General features: G+C 44.7%; 1 long non-coding RNA gene across 3 annotated transcripts in view; it reads left to right on the top strand.

The window, feature by feature from the left end:
• Positions 1-23,824, top strand: part of LOC125619112 — a 138,288-nt gene extending 114,464 nt beyond the window's left edge. For all 3 annotated transcript variants that reach the window (XR_007350607.1, XR_007350605.1, XR_007350606.1), the window contains one exon: positions 23,443-23,824. This is a non-coding gene — a long non-coding RNA (uncharacterized LOC125619112). The remainder of the gene's footprint in view (positions 1-23,442) is intronic.
• Positions 23,825-23,983: the final 159 nt, after the last annotated feature.

The raw sequence follows: 23,983 nt of genomic DNA on the forward strand, positions 1-23,983 counted from the left end.
GGGGGGGGGGGGGAGTGCTCCCCTTCCTGTTTAGGATTAGGCTCCTAACCCCTCCTCCCACACAGGCCATATGTTCATTCTGAGCCTTAGCAACCAGCCAGAAAAAGCCCTTTGTGTTTTCTTGGCAAAACGAGGGCCCAGTAATTAAAGTCCATATGCAAAGCTGCTACCTCCAGCGCACACCGAGGTCTTTTAATTAGTATGTAATTGGTCAGAGAGGTACTATCAAACAGCTCCCAGTCTGGCCGGCTGCAAACTCAGTGTTTGAAAAGTCCCAGACCAGAGAGGGATAATAAATGCTTTAAGTCCCATCTGTTGGAATGATTTGTTTAAGGTATAAATTTCTGTTCTGTTACTATTTTTAAAAATTCTGCTTGTAGCATTTCTTCAAACACTTTAACAAGTATTCCTCGGAGGTAGGAGCTTAAGGAAGTGAACTAGAAGAAGGCTCCGGAAAAATCCATGTGTTTCCCTTCAAAGAAAGTCATGTAATGCGGTGGGGGTGGAGGGGGAAAGAGGTGAGCTGGACATTCGGTTTGCGTGGCTTGTCAGGAACTCTGGGGTTTGTCCTTCCGTGAAAATGACATCCAGGGACATCTGCCCCACTGCAGTCCGTGCTCTTTGCAGTGACCAGCACCCCTGATGTCTCGCCTTCAGCCTTGTCCTGCGTGTGTGTGTGTGTGTGTGTGTGTGTGTGTGAGAGAGAGAGAGAGACAGAGAGAGAGAGAGAGAGAGAGAGAGAGAGAGAGAGAGTCTGTCTTGATATGAGGAAGGACTTTGAATTCAGCTTGGTAAACAAAGGCCAGCAGCTGTGGAGAAGCAAAGGGACCCAGAAGCCCAGAGGAAGGATGTCATTGCTCTCAAGAAGCCATGGCAGAGTTAGAGCTCAGTGCCTCTTGCCAGGCATCTCCAAGTGACTTGCTTTTGTTTGACCAACATCTTGCGGAAGAAGGAAGGTGGAAGAAGGAACGTGGCTGAGCCCCTTCCAGGTTCTTTTTGTTCACTCAGCCCTTTAGGAAAAGCTGGAATCAAAACTCAGAGCTTAGCCCCAGGTGTAGTGGTACAGGCCTATAATCCCAGCACCTCACGAGGCTGAGGCAGGAGGATCACAAGTTCGAGGCCAGCCACAGCAACTTAGACCCTGTCTTAAAATAAAAAACATAAAAAGGCCGGGGATGTGGCTCATTAGCAGAGTACTTGCTTTAGCATGTGTGAGGCCGTGTGTTCAATCCCAGGACTGCAAAATACAAACAAACAAAAAAATTCCAAACTCAGAAGCAGAGTAGAATGGTAATGGCCATGGCTGGGAGATGGAAAGACCTTGGCTAAGGGACACAGACTTTCAGTTAAGGTATGCATGAATTTTGAGGATCTGATGTACAGCGTGGTGGGACTATAGTTAATAGTACTGTGTGAAATTTGCTAAGATGGTAGAGTTTAAGCATTCTTACCAAAATAACAAAAACAGCAAAAAAAAAAAGCACAAAAAGTAACCGTGTGAGGTGATGGGTGTGTTCATTAACTTGAGTGTAGTCATCTTTTCAATATGGTGTGTGTGTGTGTGTGTGTGTGCATTTTTACATCAAACCATTACATTGTACTCTTTAAATACATATAACTGTATTCGTTAGTTAGACTCAATAAAGTCGAAAAGAATAAACAAGAAAAAACTGAAGGTTTAGACACACAGGCTGCTGGAAGGCTCCCATGCCTACCGGGTTGGCCCCTTCTGGTTGTAGAAGTGAGGAGAGGGGTGGCCGTGCCTGGAGGTGGCCGTGACAGTAAGTACCTGTGTGGGGAGGGCGGTGGGGAGTGGGCTCCTATAAGGTCTGCGTGGCCTTGGTGGGGGCTTCTCACTCTCTCTTCATAAGCACTAAGGTTCACAGCACAGTTGCCTTGGGGACCTTCTCTCTTTCCTCTTGTCTCCCCACTCTGGAGGGGTAAGAGAAGGCCTGCTTTTGCCCTGTCTGTGCCTCCTCCCGGAGGCTGAGAAGTCACTGGACTCAGGCCTGGACCTCCTTAGAGAGGCCTGACTGACGGCCCTTCTTCCTGTCCATTCCTTCATTCCCTTCCTTTTATTCCCTTGGGTGCACCAATTTCTGCCTGGCTGGAGAGGGTCTGGGGAGGGGCCTGCATTTATTCCGTTCTGTCCCCTTTTTCTTGCTTACTTGCATTGCAGTGGTGGCCGTTTTTGGGTATAGGTGATTGAACCCCGGGGCAATTAACCACTGAGCCACATCCCAAAGACAGCTGCCCTCCATCTTTTTTTATTTTTTTAATTTTGGGACAGGGTCTTGCTAAATTGCTGAGACTGGTCTTGAACTTCCTGCCTCAGCCCCCTGAGTTGCTGGGATTACAGGCTGTGCCTGGATTACCTCTGTGCCTGGCTTTTTGTGGTTTTTTTTTTTTTTTTCAATTTTTATTTTTTTGCAGTACTGGGGATTGAACCCAGGGTACTCTAAAACTGACTACATCCCCAGTCCTTTTTTATTTTGGAACAGGGTCTTGCTAAGTTGTCCAGGCTGGCCTCAAACTTGTGATCCTCCTGCCTCAGCCTCCCGAGTGGGGCACCACAGCTCTCTACCTGTGCTTGGCTCTTGATGGAGGCTCCGACTGGGGCCTGAGAGTGGGCCTTCAAGGAAGGACTTTTGGGCACTCCTGCTTCCCTAGCCCAGTAGTGGTGCTGGCGCTTGCTGCCAAACCCAGTCAAAAAGTGTGGTTTTGCCTGCTTTGTTCTCTGTGCATCCCCTTCTCCTAGGGAGCTTATGGGGAGGGGTTGCCAAACTGTGGCCTGAGTTTTCTGTGTCTTGGCCAATCCTTCTCTGTGCTGGTACGCTACCCTCTCATTCTTTCAGTCTCTGTTCATGGGCCCAGGGCGCACCTTTGAGTGGACAGACTGGGTGAAGGGAATGGGGTCTCAAGGGGAGGGGATGGGAAGAATTCCCAGCTAGTGCCATGGCGCTCTCAACAGGGAAGGGGGGATGGAGATGGAAGCATCTGTGTAACACAGGCTGGAAATGGGGAAAGGGAGGCGGGGAGAGCTGTGGGAATCGACAAGAAAGGGAAGTCGGAGAGTCTGGCTTGGAGACGGAAGAGAAAAGTAGTGATGGTTTAAAATACCATGTTTAACATAAATTAAAGGGGATGTAGGCTAGAATCTGGAGTAAATGTTATTTGTCTGACACTTAAATCCTTGCTTCCAGAACACTCTCATTGCAAAATTACAGTATTTCAGGCTTTGGTTGTAATGCCATATGAATAGATCTTAGTTTAGAAGAATAATTGATTAGCCCTCTGGGGGAGTTATTTATAGTCATTTCCTTGTTGTAACATTTGAAACAAAGTTTGATTTAGAAAATCCCTAGTATCATCTTGTATCATTCCTGATTAAACTAAAGAACCTGGCTGGATGATTTGCCCTGTGCAGTGCAGTTTATAATCTAGGGACGGTTCCAGCCCGCCAACACAGAGTAGGTTTCTTTGTGGCTTGTCTGCACCTGCCGGAGATCTGGTGTACCTCTTAAAGTCACAAGGCAGCTATTAGCCACCAACTGACACAAAGATTATAGGTTAAACTCTGAATTGGTTTAAACGGTGTCATATGTCTACCAGGGCTGAGAGCAAGGTGGGGGGGCGTATGTTTGGCAAATGGGGGAAGTCCCTGTGGCTAGGGGAGGAAAGTCTGAGTATTAACAACAGTTCCACACAGTGAGAACCAGAGGCGGGCGGACTTGTTGAAAAGGCCCTGAATCAGGGAAGGTTTTGAATCCTGACTGTGTCACCCAGGTGAGCCTCAGATTGTGACCTTGAAAATGGGAATGGTAATGCCTGATTTATAAAACAGAGTTCAGCGGGTGTGAATTTGCACAGTTCTGACTGTCAGAGATGCACAGAGATTACCACAAACTGCACAGGAAGATGGCCGCCACAGCAGCATTGAAGAAAGGAGAACCTCTCTTACACTGCTGAGAGGGTAACAGAGAAAGGCCTAGGGAGCTACTTGGGAGCCACAAAGACAGACCTGGGTCAAGTCCTGGCTCTAGTACTTACTTACATATGCCCAAGCTGTGTGACCATGGGCAACCTCTCTGAGCCACAGTGTTCTCATTGGGTCAATGAGGACAATACTCACAACTTCCAAGGAATTGTGAGAAGTAAACAGCTCTGGGCTCCCAGGCTCAGAACACACTAGTGTTAATCACCACTGCTTCTTGTGTGTGTGAGTGTGTGTGCACATGCGTGAGTGTGCAGTGCTGGGGGTGGAACCCAGGGCCTGTGTGTGCCAGGCAGATTCTCTACCACTGAGCCGTCTCCCTAGCTTCACCCCTTTACCCCACCAAGTTTTTGAGACAGGATCCTGCTGAATTGCCCAGGCTGACCTGGAACTTGTCATTATAGACTTGCTAACCTTGAACTCTAGGCTCAAGTGATCCTCCTGCCTTTGCCTCCCAAGAAGCTTAGACCATAAACCTGGCTCAATTTAATTTTTAACTCAGTTTCTATTCTTTGGTTTGGTTTTGTTTTGCAGTTCTGGGGATTGCATCAGGGCCTTGCCCAAGTGTACCACCACTGAGCAGAGCCCATAACCCTCTTGGTTTCCATTCTGAGCTCCTCAGCTGCTTGAGAATAGAGATGCTCTTCAACTTACAATGAGGTTATATCCTGATAAACCCATAATAAGTCAAACCAGAAGTCTAAAATGCCTATAGTATACTTTCTCTACCAAACAGTTTAGCAACACAGTACACTGTGGGGTTTCGGTGGCTTCTCCTCGTGACGTGTGGCTACCTGCCATGGCATGGCACCATGAGAAAATCCTGCCACATGTGACTAGCCCAGGGAAAAGACCAGCACTCTAAGTGTGGCACCTACTGAATGTATGTACATCTCTTTTGCACCATTGTGCAGTTGAAACCTCATAAGTGGAACTATCATTAAGTAGGAGACATCTGTGTGCCGGCGCGTTCCCCACTCCATCCCCTCCCCAGGGGAGCATCCGGGTTTTGGAGGATTAGGGTCAAGGCATCTGTAGGTTGGTATGTCTAGCACTCAGCTGGCAGCCGTCAGAGGGCCTCTGTTAGAACATCCATCGCTGTCCGGTCCTCGGTCGCTGGCATGTGGGTGGCTGCTGCCCTGCCCTTGCTGCCCTCTGCAATGCCTCCTTAGGTCCTCTCCTTACTACACTGCTGTCTCCCTTAGATCCCAAGTCCTCTTCCTGCCCTGTGCCAGGCTGGGGGGTTCCAGGGGGGCTGCCTTCATGTAGCCTCACCTCTCTGAGGTCTTGACATTCCCTGGAGCTTCCATCACCCCTGCTTTCAGACCTGAAACCTTTGCTGCTTCCTCCTCCCCTGGAGTCCATCCTGTTTGGGGGATTGGGAGGGAGGACTTTTGTCTCAGGTGGAGTCCGGAAGCCTTGCTCTTAGATTATCATGTATTTTCCCCCAAAGTGTTAATTACCGGAGTCCATTCCATTCCCAACAGGGTGTAAACTTTGAAGCTCAGAAGAAATTTTCCTCCCTGTTTTGTCTTCTCTTCCCTGGGGCAAGAAACAGAGTAGCCTTGCCCAGTGGGGAGGGCGAGGGCCAAGCATGCTAAGAAACCTGGACAAAGATTCACCGTTATTGTTTTAAAATACTCTCCTGCCACAGGACTTGGAAACTATTTGAGGACAGAGAACTCTATTTCATTCATCCTCAACTCTATTTCATTTCAGGGAAACAAATATAATGCCTTGCATAGAAAAGGGACTGAGTACACATTTCATCAGCAGGAAGAATAAGGGATGGATTACTGTTTTGATTCTGTATTATTAATGTCTTGAAAGGGTTTTCATTCCATTGATATTAATATATCTTTCAGTATGTGATATTAAAAAAGACAGCCTAGTGGTTGGGCTGACTGAATAAAATTAACTAAATATATAAGAATTATGACATCGGACACACTTATTCATTCAGCCTGTTTGCTGGGGACATTCTGTGGCCATGCACAGTTGGGAGCCCTGTGGATGAGACATTCAGGGTCCCCAGTGGGGTTGTGGGGAGACAGATTATTAACATACTTGAATAAATAGGATGTTTAGTGCTTTGAAGAAAGTCACATAAGTGTAAAATGACACAGAAGGAAAGATCTGCAGCACAAAGAGACCTGGGAGGATGCTGTTCTGAGATCTGAAGGAAGATCAGCAACTGGGCAAAGGAGACAGTGAGGGCAAGAGTCGGGAGGTGCACAGTGATACAGGAACAGCATGCAGAGTGTTCCCGTCACACAAAGAACCATGTCCCTGTCCTGCAGCTCACGGCCAATGAGCTGGGGGTATGCTCTGTGCTATTATGGCAAGCCAACAGGTTATTTAACTACTGCCTGTTATTTCTTAGAAACTCTTATCTTGTTAAATGTACTTTGGAACTTTCAAAAAGATGACGTGTGTTCTTGGTGCATGCTGTTTTATAGAATGATATGCTTCTGTGGAGAGGTGGCTTTTTGATTAAATAAGTCATGAGGGCAAGACTGAAAGGACCAACACAGGGGTGATAGGTTGGTTGTGATTAATCTGTTCATTTACTTTATTTTGACGAAGTGTAGTAAATACTCGGTGTTTGCAAAGTCAAAGCCAGGCTGTGTGGAGGGCATAAGTTAAGATTTGAGCTAATTGATGTAACGTTAGCTGCTGTAAACAGAGAAACATCAGAATTTCATTGGCTTGAAATATGCAGTTTGAATTTTGACTGGATGTTCCTAATTGGCAGGTGGTTCTCCTCTAAGCAGTGATTCAAGCTTCCAGGTTCCTTCCTTTTTGCTGCTTCCAAAGCCAAGCAGAAAGAAGAGCAAGCACGTGCCTGAGAGGTTTTCCGGGGTCAGGTCTCTGGAATCGACACTCAGAATTCTAGTAACAAGGTCACTGCTTATGCAAGGAAGGTAGACAATGCAATCCAGCCATGGGCCGGGGAAGGAGAGACAATTTTAAAGAATAATGAACTGCTCTCTGCCGATTTAATTGGTCCTGCCATCTTTATACTCAGGCTTACTTTCTTCTCTGCCTTATGTCTATTCCTTTAGAAAAAACAAACTGAAGTTGGGAAGTATGTTAACGTAGAGCTTAAATAAATGATACCCTTAAAAGCAGCTCATTACTTTTTCTTTCTTTTTTTATATTTTATATTTATTTTGATGAGGTGTCTCCTTCTCTCTTTCATTCTCTTCTTTTTTTCTGATGTTGAGAGTTAGGAATTCTATTAATTTTTTTTATTCTTCTTCTACAGGTTTGAATACAACCAACTCAACTTTCATATATTTGTCAATCTAAAAAGAATCAGTGGACAATTTATAACCTAGAAACCACTTATCTAGGTTTGGAAGTGAAATTAGGGGACTGAGGTTAGCTTTGGAGCACATAAGGTCATTTGGTTTCAGGGGCCGCCTTATCCTGAACATATGAAAAGAAAGGATGGATTCAGGCTCTCTGTGGCCCAAACCCTCAGTGTCCGTCTCCATTCTTAATAACAAATGGGGAAGGAGAGCCATCATAGGGGTCTGTTTTTGAGATCTATTAATTTTCTCCTTGATTATACAGTGTTGTGAAATATGAAAGACATTAGGGACTCTGAGCTTGGTCTCCCTAAATTTCCCATTGCCCACAGGGAGCCAGCCAAAAGGCTGGGGTTGGCTTCAGATGGCTGGACAGGTGGCTTGGTAATTAAAACCTTTCCCTTTCTAACTGCAGGCATTGTTTTGCCAGAACTCTGAGGTGAAGAAAATATTCTGGTTCTATGCCTCTACCAGCTGCTTTGAAAGCTTCCTCACAGCTGTCCCCAAACCATGGCAGACAATCACATCTCTACTTTCAAAATCTCGGGGCTTAGTGATACGCGATATGGGATCAGCAGACATGGAGATGAGGGAAGATCTGTTCCTCATCTCAAATGCTCTGAGCCTTTTTGAAGATTCAGAGAACACAAAAGAAAGGCTGGAAAGTATGCATTTCCTCCAACATCAGCTCTATGGGATAGGGCATGGCTGGTCTTCATTCTGTGGTGAGATGGCTAAGGCTTAAATGATTTAAGTAATGTGAGCAAGGTTGCGCTGCTAAGCATCAGAGTCAGGATTCAAATCCAGGCAGTTTTGACCTCAAGCCCAGGTTCTGGTGACCTCTACTCTACTCTTAAGTGTGTCCAAAATTTAATTCCTGTTCTTTCTCCAAAGGTTAGCTTCACCCTGAGTTTCCTTCCATCTCAGTTCATGGTTATTCCATCCTTCCAGGTGCTCAGGCCAAAAACCCTGGAGTCATCCTTGACATCCTCTCTTACCCCAAGTGTAAAATTTATACAGCAATCTTGGCCGGGTGTGGTGGTGCACAACTCCAGAGGCTGAGCAGGAGGATTGCCAAGTTCAAAGCCAGCTTTAGTCACTTTGAAAGGCCCTAAGCAACTTAGTGAGACCCTGTCTCTAAATAAAAAATGAAAAAGGGCTGGGGATGTGGTAAAGCACCTCTGGGTTAAATCCCCAGTACCCCAAAAAAAATTCATCCAGAAATTTAACCATATTTTCAAAATAAATCCAGAATTTGACTACACCTCACCATTTCCCATGACTACCACCTTGACTAAAGCCACTGTCTCTTGCTTGGGTTTCTGTGATAGTCCTGACATAATAGTCTCTCTGCTTCTAGCCTTGCTGGCCCCCATTCCCTTCTCATCACAGCAGCCAGAGACACCCCACCTGGTATGCACCTCATCATTCTGGAGCTGCAGTTCCATCCATCTTGTCTGTGTGGTCACAGCAGCCACAACTCCATGACTGCACTCTAGCCCTCCAAAATGGGAGTAAGAGAGGAAATCCTGAGAAGTAATTCTTTTAAGCAAGTGATACAAAACTACACATTATTTCCATTCATATTTTATGGGCCAGTATATGGTCACATGGTCAAACTAGCTGCAGAGGAGTCTGGGAAATGTAGTCTCTGTATTGATCTCCGGATTCTCAATTCACCAAGAGAGAAGAGTGAATGCAGGGAATGTGTGTGCTACAGAGGTCCAGAGGGCCGAGTCCCTTAGGAGACTGCACAAGAGCCTGGGTGAGTGTTGGTGACACTTAACCAAGAGAAGTAGACACAGAGGTGGACAGTTTGGAGATGCGTTTTGGTGGTAGAATCAGCCTGACACAAAATGCAGACAGTATATGGGCTGAAGACAAAGCAGGAATCCAGGGTGATTCCCAGATATTTGTCTTGAGAGATGAAGCATCATCATTTCCTGAGACGAGGACATTGTCATTGAAAATACCTGTCTTTGTAGCAGCCACCTGTGGACTGGTGTGTGAGTCCTCTCTGGAGAGGCCTGTCTGTGTCACAACAAAAGAAACCATGGTAGGTGGGAATGGCCAGAAGGGAGAGTCTGAGAGACTATCTGCCAGATCAATCAAATGACTTTTGTTTTAAAATGTTTCTAAGGAAGCAGGGCAGCCTGTCCTGAACGCTTCGGAAGTGTCAAAGAAACTGGGGGTGGGGAGCTGAGGCTGTAGCTCAGTGGTTGAGTGCTTGCCTTGCCCATGTGAGGCCCTGGGTTCCATCCACAGTGCCACATAAAAATAAATAAATAAAATAAAGGTATTGTGTCGATCTACCACCCACCCCCCCAATTTTTTTTTTTTTAAAGAGAGAAGCTGGGGGCCGCTAAGAGCCCAACCTGCTTGTGGTTGAGGCTCCGTCTCTGCAGAGCTGTTTTTGGCTTTGGGGAAGGGAGGCGCCAAGCACTGGCAGCTGCATTTCAGCATGGGTGAGGAGAGGGTGTGGTTCCAGCACCTTGATACCCCTGCCTTGGGAGCTTGCCAGTGTTTTCCTGTGTCCTGTTTCCCTGGGTTGAGGCACATCTAGTCAGAGTAGTCAGAGGCTGAGGGCACAGAAGGCAGCCGGCATTCTGAGGTCTGTTGTGGTCATTCTGAGAAGCGGTACGTATAGGAGAGTGGGTGCAAGGCTCAGAGGGTGGGCACACCTTGAGCCAAATCAACTCTGGAAGAACCCGCAAGGCCATGTTCTTTGCTTTGAGTTTGGGGATGAAATGCTTAGCCGAGATGACCCCAGCTGGTGCTGCCAGCTTGGAGAATGTGCCTGGAGAACTGGCAGTTCTGTGAGTCTGTTATTTTAAAAACACTGCTCGAAATCACTCAGCATTGTACCATTTTTAAAAAGTGTTTTTATTTTACACCTGAGAAAGCTAAAGTTAGGTAACCAGTACAAAGTACCATGGTAAGTAGGGAGAGCCAGGGCCTGAACCCTTGCTTGTAAACAATGTGGTAATGAGCTTACATGGTGGCTTTTCTAGTGTCTAAAGGACTAAGCATCAACAGAGCCAGAGTAGCTCCTGATCCCCTTGGCGGGACAGCTGAGGGAAAGGGTTCAGGGATGGAGACAAGCTCCACCTTTCACTGTCTCTGGGACTCTGTGCCCATGAAGCCTCTGGCAGTCTCCTCTGGGCAGTATTCACTCTGTGGCCTGCCTTTGTGTCTGGTGGGGAGCATTCATGAGCTGATGCCTTTGAAGATTCCCAAGATGTCAGTAAACCACAGCAACACACAAGGCCACACCATGATCTCAAAGAAGTGACCAGAATACCCACATGGGTGCTCAGCAGGTTTTAGTTTAAGCTCATGGATACAACTTATGAGTAGGGAAACATTTGGATGCTGGAAAAAACTCCAGTTGTGTTAATGATAGAAGAAAAAATAACCTTCAGATAAAGCGTAAAGAGAAGTAGTGAGGAAGAGCCTCAGCTTCCCTATGAAGACTGATATGCTATTTGACGTTGACAGGAACTCTGTGTCCATGAATTTGTATTGATCCCCATAACCTGGGAGACCTGGGGATCGTCAGTACCCCCCATTTTGTAGGTGAAGGAACTACAGAGCTGACCTGCAGATCCTGTGGCTGCATGGCAGCCTGGGTCCCACTCTCTAGCTTTCTTGGTTTTGCCAGTTTTTGCAGCACTGATCACCTTGGGGGATTACTGCCAGCAGGCCAGTCCTGAGCCATCCACCTGACAGCTAAAGTGGTGCTGCAGCTAGGGGGATGAAGAAAGCTGGGCCGATGACTCTGGGAATCTCCACTCCAGTGTCAAGGCCGGATCGGTCTTAGCCAGCAGGAAATCAAGGTAAAGGGGTGGCGAGTCTTGGGCTATTTATCAAAGCTGTCTGGATGGAGACCTTGTGTGCTTCCTTATCGCCATTTACCTTTCAGTGGGCCAGACCCTCCACCCCAGCAGACATGGGGCTCCTGTGATCTTCCCCTCTTAGTATCCCCTTTCAACCACAGCTCCTCCTCGACAGAGATAGGACAGTTCCCAAGGTCAGATCTTCTCCACCATTAGTTAAAAGGATATCAACACCTTTCTTCTGAGTCACGTAGCCCAGGAGCCTTCAGGAAGGGACTTTGTCACTTATGCCCCATATTAAGACACGGGTTCTTATCTGGGCAGGTTTCTGGGGGTGGGAAGAATGGGCACATCTACTAACCGCATTTTTTAAAAACCACATTTCCTTCATGCTGGTCCTTTTAAGCTTCCACATCAGAATGAGGCATCTTCTAAACTGGTTTCCAAATTCTAAGTTACAACTTTTTGGGAATGCCCCCTCCTCTGCACTCAAGTTTTTAATTCAATCTGATGACTACTTGTTGAGGGACTTCCATGGTTGAGGTGGCCACAATAGGATCAGCAAGACTAGAGTAATATTTTGGTTGAGAGCCTCCAGTGAAGGATCCCACCTGGGTTCACCTCCCAACTCTGTCCCTTACTAGCTGAGTCACCTTAAGCAATCACTCTCTATAAAATGTGGGGAATGTACATCAATAAGGTTTAAAAAGAGTAATGTGGCCAGGAACAGGGACGCACGCCTGTAATCCCAGTGGCTCCAGAGGCTGAGGCAGGAGGATTGGGAGTTCAAAGCAGCCTCAGCAAAAGCAAGGTGCTAAACAACTCAGTGAGACCCTGTCTCTAAATAAAATCCAAAAATAGGGCTGGGGATGTGGCTCAGTGGTTGAGCATCCCTGAATTCAACCCCTGGTTCAAAATAATAATAATAATAATAATAATAAGAAGAAGAAGAAGAAGAAGAAGAAGAAGAAGAATGAAGTACTTAGCTTGGTAATTATATATAAATTGCTTAATGAAAATAAACAAAATAGGAAAATCCAAATAATGGGCATTAAACAAAAGTATAGGGAGTTCTTTCCATATGCTGTACCTGTTCTAGCTTATAACCTGGCTGGAGGTGTAAACGGTAGTAAAGAAATTCACAAATATAAAGTCAAGTAGCAAAAAATGCTTTGAAGAAACTTAAGCAGAGTAAGAAGGCAAAATGCTCTGTAAGGAGGGAGGAGGTTTTGTTTTTCCAACTTGCCCTCTGACATAAAGTATGTTAGTTAGGTTTTCACCACTAGGACCAAAATACTGGACAGAAAAACTTTGAGGAGGAAAAGTTTATTTGGGCTCAAAGCATCAGTCCATGGTTGGCTGACTCCATTGCTTTTGGTCTGAGGTGAAGCAGAACATCACAGGAGAGAGGGAGAGAGAGAGAGAGAGAGAGAAGGAAGAGCCAGGGGGGCAAGATATAATCCCCAAGGGCACGTCCCCAGGGACCTAACTTCCTCCCACACAACCCACCTGCCTGTAGTCACCACTCAGTTGGTATATCCAAATTAGGATGGAATGATGAGGGTAGAGCTCTCATAGTCTAACCATTTCACCTCTGAACATTCCTGTATTAACATACATAGGGGATTTGGAGGAAAACTCGTATTCAAGCCATAACATGGGGCCTGCACATTAGACGTGCCCAGTGCTTGGACTACATCCCAGCCCACTCCCTAAACCCTCAGGGCTTGCTCTCAGTGCTTTCAGGCATCTGCTTAACCATCACCTCATCAGAGAGGCATGCCTTATCTAAAAAAATCATATTACACACTCATGTTATTCAGAGATGCCATTACTACCATTGACGTTTCCTGTCTAGTAACATGGATAAGTAATACAAATGACTCTACATCCAGGTTAAGGTAATTTCCTTAAGAGAAGTACAAATAAATAAGGTTCAGTAAAGAGAACTGGAGAAGGCATTGAAAATCCAGTACTTGAGATGTTGTTTGGCATAGACTTTGGAATCAGAGTAGACTGGGTTCAAACCCCATCTCTGTTCCTCATCACCTTGTGACCTTGGGCATCAATCACTCAGTAACATCAGGGCTGTTTGTTAGGTGAGTACCAGGTTATACCCCGCAATTCCCCAGGAGCACAGGAGGTGGGTCGCAATGGCTCCTTCCCTCTAGTATGCATTGGTAATAGTCGGTGTTAGACTAGGGCTCCCTCCGACATTCTACTTTCACAGGGTGGTGTTGTCCTGGAGTGGTCTGTTTGGGTATCTGGCTCTGCTAGGAGAGGACAAGTTTCTTGAGGACATGGATTGCTGTGTCCCCAGCGTGGGTGGCCTTGCCTGCCACACAGGGGGCCGTTGATCAAGGATAATGAGAACATGCAGCCAGCAGGGACAAAAGTGTTTGGCACAGGCCACAGTCTCCAGGGAGGGTCTGTTCTGTTCTCCATCTCTACACCTCAGTACCCCAAAACCGTTCCTGACAGATGGGCATTTAGCATGTTCTTGAAGGAAGAAGATTCCACACCCCCTGGGGAAATGCATGCCGGCTTGAACCACATAATTCAAAACAGGTGAGAGGATGCCAGTGCGCCGACCTCTTCTGCCTGGATTCTATTTTAATGACCCAAGTTTTTAGAAGGAATTAAAGCATATTGATTTTTCCACTGCAAGGTCTATAACCAGATTTTTATTACTTTAAAAAGTTAGGATAGTTTTTAAGACATGGAAATTTTTATATCAGCTTAATCCCAGTTCCTCCAGAGGTGCCTAATATCCAGATAGTGGCCTTTCCACACATATTTCTCCCCCTGCATTGTTTTCGTCCTGCATTTTTTAAAAAAGAACTGTTTGTTTCTTTTTGCCTCATAGCAACTCCACCATAAAACAAATAAGATACAGAAAAAAGACAATCCAAATAGTTATTCTTAGGAAATTTTATTAAAATATGGGTGTGAGGAAGGAGAAAGGAGACCATTGCAGACCAGACTGCTTGGGGATTGCTGTTGATGCTACTCTTTTTTGGGGGGGGTGGGGGGTACCGGGATTGAACTTGCGGGTATTCGACCACTGAACCACATCCCCAGCCCTATTTTGTATTTTATTTAGAGACAGGGTCTCACTGAGTTGCTTAGCACCTTGCTTTCGCTGAGGCTGGCTTTGAACTCAAGATCCTCCTGCCTTAGCCTCCCCAGCCTCTGGGCTGGTACTACTCTTATGTCACAGTTTAAGGGGAAAAGTGACTGAATTTGGAAGCTGTGTCAGGAATTGGACATCAAGGGGCTTCTGTGTGTGGCTCTGTGTCAGGTGATTACCTCTTCTTTAAGGTTTCCACCTGGGATCGAAGAAAATGGACCACCAAGGCCCACCAAGCTCTGGGGCCTCAGACAGCCCTATAAATGCAGCAGCCCCAAACTATGAAGGATTTTTTTTGGGGGGGGGCTAATCAAAACTTTGTGGCAGTGGGTTGCCAGGAGAAGCATTGCTGTGACCACCCCCCAGGATGGACCGCTTCATAGGAAGAAAATTGCCTCTTGAAAATTGCTTTGGCAGACACCTGCCCTGGAGGAGGCCTGCAGGCTCTGGGTAAAGGAATCACCGAAGCCCCCTCTGCTCCAGGAACTCTGAGCTGTTCAGTGCGTGCAGGAAATGTGTGGTTAATTACTTCAACCTGCTTCGGCAGCGATTTTCTGAGACCTGTTTATTGTTCCGCTATTCAGCTGCTCCAGAGTTATCTATGAACGAAGTCTTACATTTATTTGTAGAGCAGGAGAGGGTATATTTTTACTCTCACATCCTTCCAAGTCCCTGAATTAAATTAGTGTGAACTTTCCAAAATAAATTTACCTTTGAGCTGAAACGAAGGATGGAAAGTTTCAGCCCAGAAGGATACATTATTGGAAAGTTAGAAGCAAATGAAAACGGGGATTAGGATGGATATTTCTCCGTAACTTCAGCACGTCAGTAGTTACAAAGGCTAGAATATCTGTTAATATTTTTTTTAAAAAATCCTCTAATGAGGTTGATATATGCAATCCAGGACTGACTTTCAGTTCCCTTTTCCTCAGACTCTTAATAAAAAACATCTAGAAAATAGAATGGAAAAATCAGCACATGTGGATCTAATTCTGCACCATGTCACTGGTTAAAACTCAAGGAAAGAATGTTTTATCACAATGAAGAAGGGGGAACAATCAATATGAGGAAGGAAGACCTGTGATTCTTTCACCACATAAATGTAATTTGTTGGACGATGATGTGGTCGAGTGAGGTTTGTCAGCAACTCAAAGGTCCCATTTTGTATGGGTGGCCACCTTGGTTTTTCCTACAGAATACTATTTTCATAGCTCTTGGTAATTTGTAACATAGATAAAGTTCTTCTTTTATTTTTCTCTTAATACTCAACATGGGGAAAAAAAATACTTTCTAATCACCGTCAACTCCTGGAAAGTCAAAATCTGGATGATTTGGAGTCATATACTGTCTCAAAATTTCATCCTTAGCCATTGGGGCAGTTTTGCTTACATAAGGCCCCAGAACTATTAGTCAATGCAGCATTAAAGCTACTGCAGGAACGGCAGTGTAGCCCAGTGGAGAGCACTTGCCTATCCTGTGTGAGGCCCTGCGTTCCATCCCCAGCACCAGGAAGGCAACCCAAAACAAAAGACCTACAGAAGGATGAGTTGTCCTCTAGATAGATGGTTATTTTCAGTTTTCAGCAGCAACAGAATGCTTCCTTTCTACCTTCCTCCCCCCCAGTATGGTCTCTTGGGCTGTAGAATATGTTTACAATATGAACATTTAAGGTGGTGAAAGAGGAATTGTTGGAGTGAAACAGGGAGGGTTCCAGAAGCTCAGCTGTATTTCCCCTACTCTGGACCCCTATCGGTATTCTTCTTTCTTCCCAATCACCACCTGGATAAACCCATGGAAAAAATAGTTACAAAATGAATTTTTTTTTTCATTTTTTGACTGGCATCATTTAGAACTTATCATTATCTAGGTGTAAGAGTAGGCACTTCAATGTTAATTGCAATATATAATAATTACATAAATTATAATTACTAGGAATGTAATTTAGAGGAGGTTGACTTTTGTTTTGACGTAACTTGATTCTGTGCTATTTCATTTTCATTGTTTGCCAAAAAAGGCAGTTTTTTATTAAGTCCTGAAAAAAAATTTTTTTAAAAAAATATTTGTTTTAGATGTTGATGAACCTTTATTTTATTCATTTACTTATATGTGAAGCTGAGAAGCAAACTCAGTGCCTCACATATGCTAGGCAAGCGCTCTACCACTGAGCCACAACCCTAGCCCTCCTGAAAAAAAATTAATATTTTGTCAAATTTTCTTTTTATCTTCTTGATTAATTTTTTTAAAGATTATGTAATGGCAAATGGAAGAGAGTAAAAGGGACAGATTCCATCTTCCTTTTTTCTTAGCATTGGATCAGATAACACACAAACATGGAGTTGGGCAAACTGACATATACTATAAAGCTATGAAAGGGTTCTGTGCATTTTCCCATCTGTATTTTCATTGATGTCATCTTCAGGAACCTAAGAAGCTTGCACTGTGATGTTTGTCACCACTGATGGTCAGGGTTTGTTCCGTTGCCTTGGACGACTAGGCAGAGATCCCATATTCCAACACGATCCTATATATGACCCCCACCACCTTGCATCAAAGAAACCCCATTTCCAGAGAGAGAAAGACAGCTCATTCCCCTATTGAGGGCATGACCTTCACACAGACTAATAAAATCATAACATTCATAACTTAAAGGCTGTGAATATATTGGGTAATTCCAGGTTTTTAATAAAAGCACTTAGTTAAATTCACAGAGCCTTTAATTTATACTTGGAATGGGAAGACATCATTTCAAAGTTCTTTCATCAAAAAATGGACCCCCAAAAGCATGTTATCACCAAAACAATAATCACCACCTCCAATCTGTAATTCTGCCAAAGAAGCCCATATGACAGGGGCCATTAGAGGATGGGCTTCTGGAAGCTTGTGTTCCCTAAAATATCCTTAGCATTCCTCTTTAAAAAGCCTGGGGGTAATTGGAGCAGCTGAAATTGTGGCTTTTTTTTTTTTCTGGTCAGCTCTGAAAAATAATATTCCAGAGGCCATGCATGTTATCTTACGGTCCACATTTCCAGTAGGCTGAATACAGAAAGTGCATTTGGATTGGCACATGGTTTGAGCTATTTTACTTTAGAGAAAGAAAAATTGAGCAATCTTGGAAGAACTCCATATTCTTCTTTAAGGTTGTTTTTTTTTTTTAAGTTCCTCTTGAAAACTAGTTAGGACTTTGAGCAGGAAGGAAAGGTTTGGAACAGCTGTCCCTGAGTGAGTTGGGAGAATGTTAATCACTGTCCCTTCTCTCCTTTACTTAAAGATTAGCTCACATCCCAGGCCCCTGCAAAAGGAAACTGCATGTACTTAACTTTTGAGACTATCAGGAGGAATATTTCTGTAACAGTAGTAGTAGGTCAGCCGGATCTAAAAGACACTCAAGTCCGGAAACTTACCCCAAGGCAGTGAAAGCCCAAAGGGTCAGCGATGAGCTGACTGGACATTTGAGAAAGACATTTATATTTTGACTAAGGTTCCCCAGAAAAAAAGTGCAACTTAACAAAACAGAATAAAAATGAAATTTCCATATACATGGGCATCTACACCCTCAACCAAAGAATATTCTTCAGCAAAATGGACCTGCATAGAACACGTGAGGTCAAAAACACTATATACTAAAGGCAGAGTCTTCTGCATCTTGTTAAATGAAGAGAGAAAAACATAGAGAAATAGATAATACATAATTGTGTTTTAATAAAATAAGTAATGATACCCCCAGTCCAAGATTTCCCCCATATGATTGTTTGAATACAGAGCTAGGAAGAATAGACAAGTTTCTACTATTCATAACATGGAGAGAGGTGGGAGAAGGAGCTTTTTTTTTTTTTTAATAGAGAGACAAATTATTAACAGAAAAGTATGCATGGTGTAATATTATGGAAAATTAAGACTAAAATTCTATTTCTATGGGTTTTTTTTTTTTGTTGTTTATTTTTTTTTTCAAGATGGGGTCTTGCCAGTAGAATGAATCAGACATAACTTTCCTATGTTCACATATGAATACATGACCAATGTAACTCCAATCATGTACAACCATGGATGGGAAGTTATACTCCATGTATGTATAATATGTCAAAATATAGTCTACTGTCATGTTTATCTTTTTTAAAAAGAGAGAGAAAGAAGGAAAAAAAAAGATGGGGTCTTGCTGTGTTGCCCAGGCTGATGGTGAACTTGTGGGGCTCAAGCAATCCTCCCACCTCAGCCTCTTCAGTAGCTGGAACGACAGGTGTGCACCACCATGCCCAGCCTATGATTTTATTACAAATGTGCCAAAATTGAATATATACATAGACAAGAATCAGAAAGTGACACAAGTGATTTGTTTGCAGGATGCAACCATACATAATTTTCTTAAAGCAATTGTTATAAGGCATCTTCCAAATATGGAATCTTATCTGATCCTCTACCTGCAGTAAATACCTTTAACAACACACTGGTTAGATACGTAACAGCAAACAAAAATGAGATGCATTTTAAAAGCAGGTTTGAGACCCTGCAAAGACAGATGTCTATGGGATCTGAATGAATTGGATACAGTTTAGAGAATTCCCGGCAAGCGCACAAATGGGATAAGGAGTGGGACCGTTCTTTTTAATGATTGATTTCCTCAGGCACCTGGTGGTCTAGAGGTCTGTGACCTCCCCCAAAGCCAGAGACCACCAAACCAGAGCAGCAGAGCACTAAAGCAAAGCACTCAAGATGACCCAGATAGGTGGAAACAGGTACCCTCTGTCTGCCAATATGGCAGCAAGACGAATGCTCTCAATGGTGGACAGGAAACTGATCAGAAAAAAAAAATTAAGGAAATAAAATATTAAAAAATGTAAATGTGACGGAAATTATAAACAGCCTCAAGCTCCTCTCCCTTCGGGAACAGCTGTGTCTGCTAATCCCTCGAGGAGTCCTCCTGCGATCTCCCTTCCTTCCTTCCTCCGTCTCTCTCTAATAGCTCCCTTGTTCCTGCTGGACAAAACTAGCCCTTTGTGGCTGCTCTCAGAACAACATTAAAAACAGGAATAGGGAAATTGTAAACAGGAGGCTTCTGGCCTACAGGCGAAGACACACACAGGCCTCTGAGGCCTACTTCATGCTAAGCAAAGAAACAGATCTTTGTTGCTAAAGGGATTAGGACTGCGGGATCTCGGAGGCACTGCTGAGGCATTCAGCTGGCCTGAAGCAGGGGCTTTGTAAAGAGACACCTCCATTAGAGGTCTGCGAGCGGAAATCATTCATGCTCTTTATACAATCTGGGTAATGTGATAGTGTTGGACTGTTAAACGCCTCTGGTGAGGCAGGGTCCTATCTCCTTGAATGGTAAATTCTTTAGCAGCTAAATAGATGGTGGTATAATTACCTTCCCTCGTTTTTTTTTTTTTTTTGGGGGGGGGGCGGTAAGCTGTGTTCCAGTTCAGCANCTATTGCCGTTTCCGGATTTTGGCTTAGCTTTTTGGGGTGCGTGGGGGGGTGCAGGGGATGTCTTCCACCTTTAACCCTTGGTGGGAGTCCTGTTAAAAGGATCATCCAAAGCCAGGGACGCAAGTTAGAGATAGCCTTTGGCCTTCTAGTGCTAGTGTGTTATCAAAACCATGGGGCTCATCTCAACATATGGCCAATGGCCACTTTGTCCCCACATTCACTAAGATGATGAGCATTCCCATTATTGCCTCCTTCTGTGCCTCGTTCTAGCATGTCCCCTAATCTGCCTCTCTCATTTCTATCCATCTTCAGCCTGCCTTCACCAGTCAGCTCTTTCTTGACCCACTTTTCCCAAGCTGGGAGGGTGTCCTTCCTCTGAGGTCTCTAGTGTACTGCACATATCTCTACCATTGCATTCTTCATTAATTCTAAGAGTCATTGTGCCAGGGGATGTTGAGCTCCTTGAGGGACGGCATATTTACTTTTGAATCCACAGTGCCTGATGGTTAATAGGTGCCTGGGCTGTTCCCAGCTGGAGAGTGTGGTGGTTGGGTGATTTTATCTTAAAATCAGGCCCCGTGGTAGCTGGGAAGACTGTGCACACCTGTGTGTTTCAATGGCTTATGAAGATAAAAAAAAAAAAGTAAATCTTCCTAGTGGACCCAGGAATCTTAAGAGATCAAGTAAAATACATTGTGGCCAATTGGAAAAGAAAAATGTGTCCTGTAGGGAAGAGAGCAAGTGGCCACTCCTCACAAATGGCCAGTGGCTTTCTGAGGGACCTGGTTGGTCCTGATCCTGCTTCTATACTCTCCTTGGTGAGAGAATGGCCATCAGTTGAATGGACATATTATTTGGATCCAAATATTAATTATGGTATCAGCTATTGACTTAAAACGAGTCTTTCCCTCTATGGTTCTCAACTGTTCTAACTTGAGACCTGTAGAGGGAAGAAATGTTAAGGGACCCTTTCCCTGGTATCATTACCTGCTCCCCCTCCCCCACACAGGTGCTGACACATTTCTTCTGCCAGAAAGTATGGCTCTAGGTAGAGGTGGGGTTTGTTCTTCATTTTGCTCGGAAGCCGTCCTGGTTTCTGGTTAGAAGATAGAATAGTGCATAGGATAGAGATTTGCAACAACTGTAAGAAGGCTGTAGCTTTTCTCCACTAAAGCTCTTAGATATCTGGGTTAGGCCTCTCTATGAGCATGGCCCTGGATATCATTAATTGTTGCTGCTTGCCATTGTCACAATTATCTATCTGGATTACCTCTCCTCACCATTTGACAGATGGGACTTTCTGCTCTTACATTATTAACATCAGTGGCTGTAAAAAGCAGCTAAATATGGAATCAAGAAAACAGCAGCGAGACCACAGCCTTTGTCTCCATTTCAGTCATTTATTTAATCACTCATCAGCCAAAAAGTGCTGAGCACCTACTACGTGCCACACACACTGCAATAGGCATTGAGCATACAGAGATGAGCATGGCATGGGATTCCATCTAACTAACTGTCTTGACCAATGTGGTTAATACTGTAAGAGCAAATCTGCACGGGGCATTCTAGATGCATCCAGTGGTGAGCGGTGGAAAGAGGTCAAAGAAGGCTCCTGAAAGAAATGAGAACTTAGATCAGAAGTCAGATTCTGGTGGGGAAAATATCCATAAGCATATTTGGTCTAATTGAGAAAATTTGAATCTAGATTACATATTAGATAAACTATTGTATGTTCCTAATCTGGAGTGGCTGATGATGGCATTACGGTTATCTAAGACAGCATCCTTATCCTTGAGACATGCTGAACTGGTTGTGGATAAGGAGTCATAATATCAATAAGTTACTTTTAGATTCTTTGGAAAGAGATGTGTGTGTGCGTATGCATATGGGAGGAGAGAACAAATATAATTAGTGAATCTAGGTGAAGTTATAGGAACATACTATTCTTTATGTATGAGAAACATTTGGGAAACAATTTTAAATACCTATATAAAAATACATCTCAAAGGCTAAACACTGGACTGAAGAAAGAAAAGAAAGGTAGGTGTTAGATAGAGGGAAAGGTGCTCCAGAGAGAAGGGTTAGCTAATGCTGCGGATTTGGGGACAGTGGCTGGAACGTTCAGTAAGGCAGAGACCTCATCTGTCTTATTTCCTTCTGTATCCCCATGCATTGAGCTGCTCCTGGCAGAGTTGACTCTTGTATGTATTGTGCAATGAATGAAAGAGTTAAACAGCATCATCTATGCAGGGAACTACAAGCAGATCAGACCAAAGGGAGCGTAAGGTTTGCATTAAGGAGGGGAACTCGATTCAGCTGCAGAGGCAGGAGCCTAGGCATGGAAGCCTTTGTGTATTCTGCCAAGGTCCCGGGACTTTATCCTGTAGGCACTGGGAACCAAGAGCAGAAGGCTATGCAGTCAGATTAGCATCGGAAGGGACCACCCTGGCAGTCAGGTGTCACGTGAAGTGATGGCGCATTAGCTTGGAGGCAGGAGACAAGGGTACCAGCCAGGATGCTTTTGGCTTCTGTAATCATAAAGCCCTGATTCCTATTGGCCGAATCATCAAGAGACAACCAGTGGAGCTATAAGCTCCGAGATGAGAGAGAGCAGAGGTGGCTGATTCAGTGCCTCAGCAGAGTCACTGCTCCCAGGCTCCATGCCGCTGTCTCCCCATTCCCTCTCTATGGTGGGCTCTGCCTGCAGGCTGCCTTTCTTCATCTTCAGAAGCTAGCTGCAGCCGTTCCCTGAACAATATCCAGACAGCGATGACCATGTACAGAAGGAAGTCGTCTCTTCTATGTGTGGCTTTCTTAGCAAGGAAAAATTTTCCAGTAGCTTTCCAGCAAACTTCCCCTCCCATCCCACGGGGCCCCACTAGGTCATTGGCCCATCCTGAAACCAATCACTGTCAAGGAAATAAGGTTAAGTGCTTTGCTCAAAATAATACTTTATACACGGGGAGAGTCAAGTGTGAGAGACCATCCCTAGAAACCCTTGCAAGGGTTTCTATGCTGATTAGAGATAGAGAGCTAGAAACAGAGTCAAGACTTATTTAGAAAGTAATGTCGATGAATATGGAAGATGAAGAAAAGGAAGAGAGGGGGATGCATGCTTTCATATTTCTGGCTTGGATGAGTGGATACAAGACATCACTAATTGAGATACGGTGCACAGGAGGAGGAGAGGAGGGTTTGGAGGAAAGATAGTCTGGGGCGGGTCCAGTTTAAAGTGCCTTCGAGCATCAGAATGAAGGTAGTGGCACTTAGTAGAATATATGAGTCCATCCATTATCCCTGACTGGTGGTCCATAGTCAGACATGGTTCTCAGACAGACTTTGGTCCTAAGAGACATTTAAAATTCTTTGAACCAATATTTAATCTTTGAGAGATTCCAAATAGGATTATGGGTTTCTGACTTTGGGGAAAATTGGAAAATCTGGCACCTCTGGTCCTGAATTCCTGCATGTGGACAACCGGCTGGAGCACAGGAGCAGCCGCCCCTCCCATGCCTACCTTTACCTACAGATACAGCCGCCCCTCCCATGCCTACCTTTAGCCTTCAATTTCTACCATCATTTTCCTTCACTGACTTTCCCTGCCTGGCCCTTGATGGCATTTCCATCTGACACTTTTGCTTAAAATGTCGGGGGAAGAGGGCTGAGCTGCAGATGAACATCTGGGAGCCACTGGTGTTTAGGAGGTGGCATGAGAAATGGGTCATGGAGGTATTGTTTTTTTAGATACGGAGGAAGGGAACTCCATGCAGGAGATAAAACAGAAGAAACTGGGGTAGAAGCAGAACTTGAAGTGTCAAGAGCCAGGAGGGTTGGAGTTGCAGGCATTGCTCATCAGGCAATGCAGCAGCAGTGCAGGGAGAGAAGGATTCAAAAGGGACAAGTCTCCAGGAGATGAGTTGTGAGTACTCTGAGGAGCCTCGCTTCATGGCCTTGTGAGGGAAGAAGCCTGAGGATGGTGGGTTTAGTAAGGATGAAAGGTGTCATGGTTTAGATGTGAGGTGTCCCCCAAAAGCTCACGTGGGAGACCATGCAAGAAGGTTTGGAGGAGAAATGATTGGCTTATAGCCTTCACCTGATCAGTGAATTAATCTCTGATGGGATTAGCTGAGTGGTAACTGGAGGCAGGTGGGGTGCGGCTAGAGGAAGGGGTTCATTGGGGGCGTGGCTATGGAGTATATATTTTGTATCTGACAATTGTATTCTCTCTCTCTTTCCCTCCCCACCCCACATCCTCTTCTTTCTGATCATCATGTGAGCTGCTTCC

This window comes from Marmota marmota, unplaced genomic scaffold, assembly GCF_001458135.2.
Source record: "Marmota marmota marmota unplaced genomic scaffold, marMar, whole genome shotgun sequence".
NCBI lineage: Eukaryota > Metazoa > Chordata > Mammalia > Rodentia > Sciuridae > Marmota > Marmota marmota.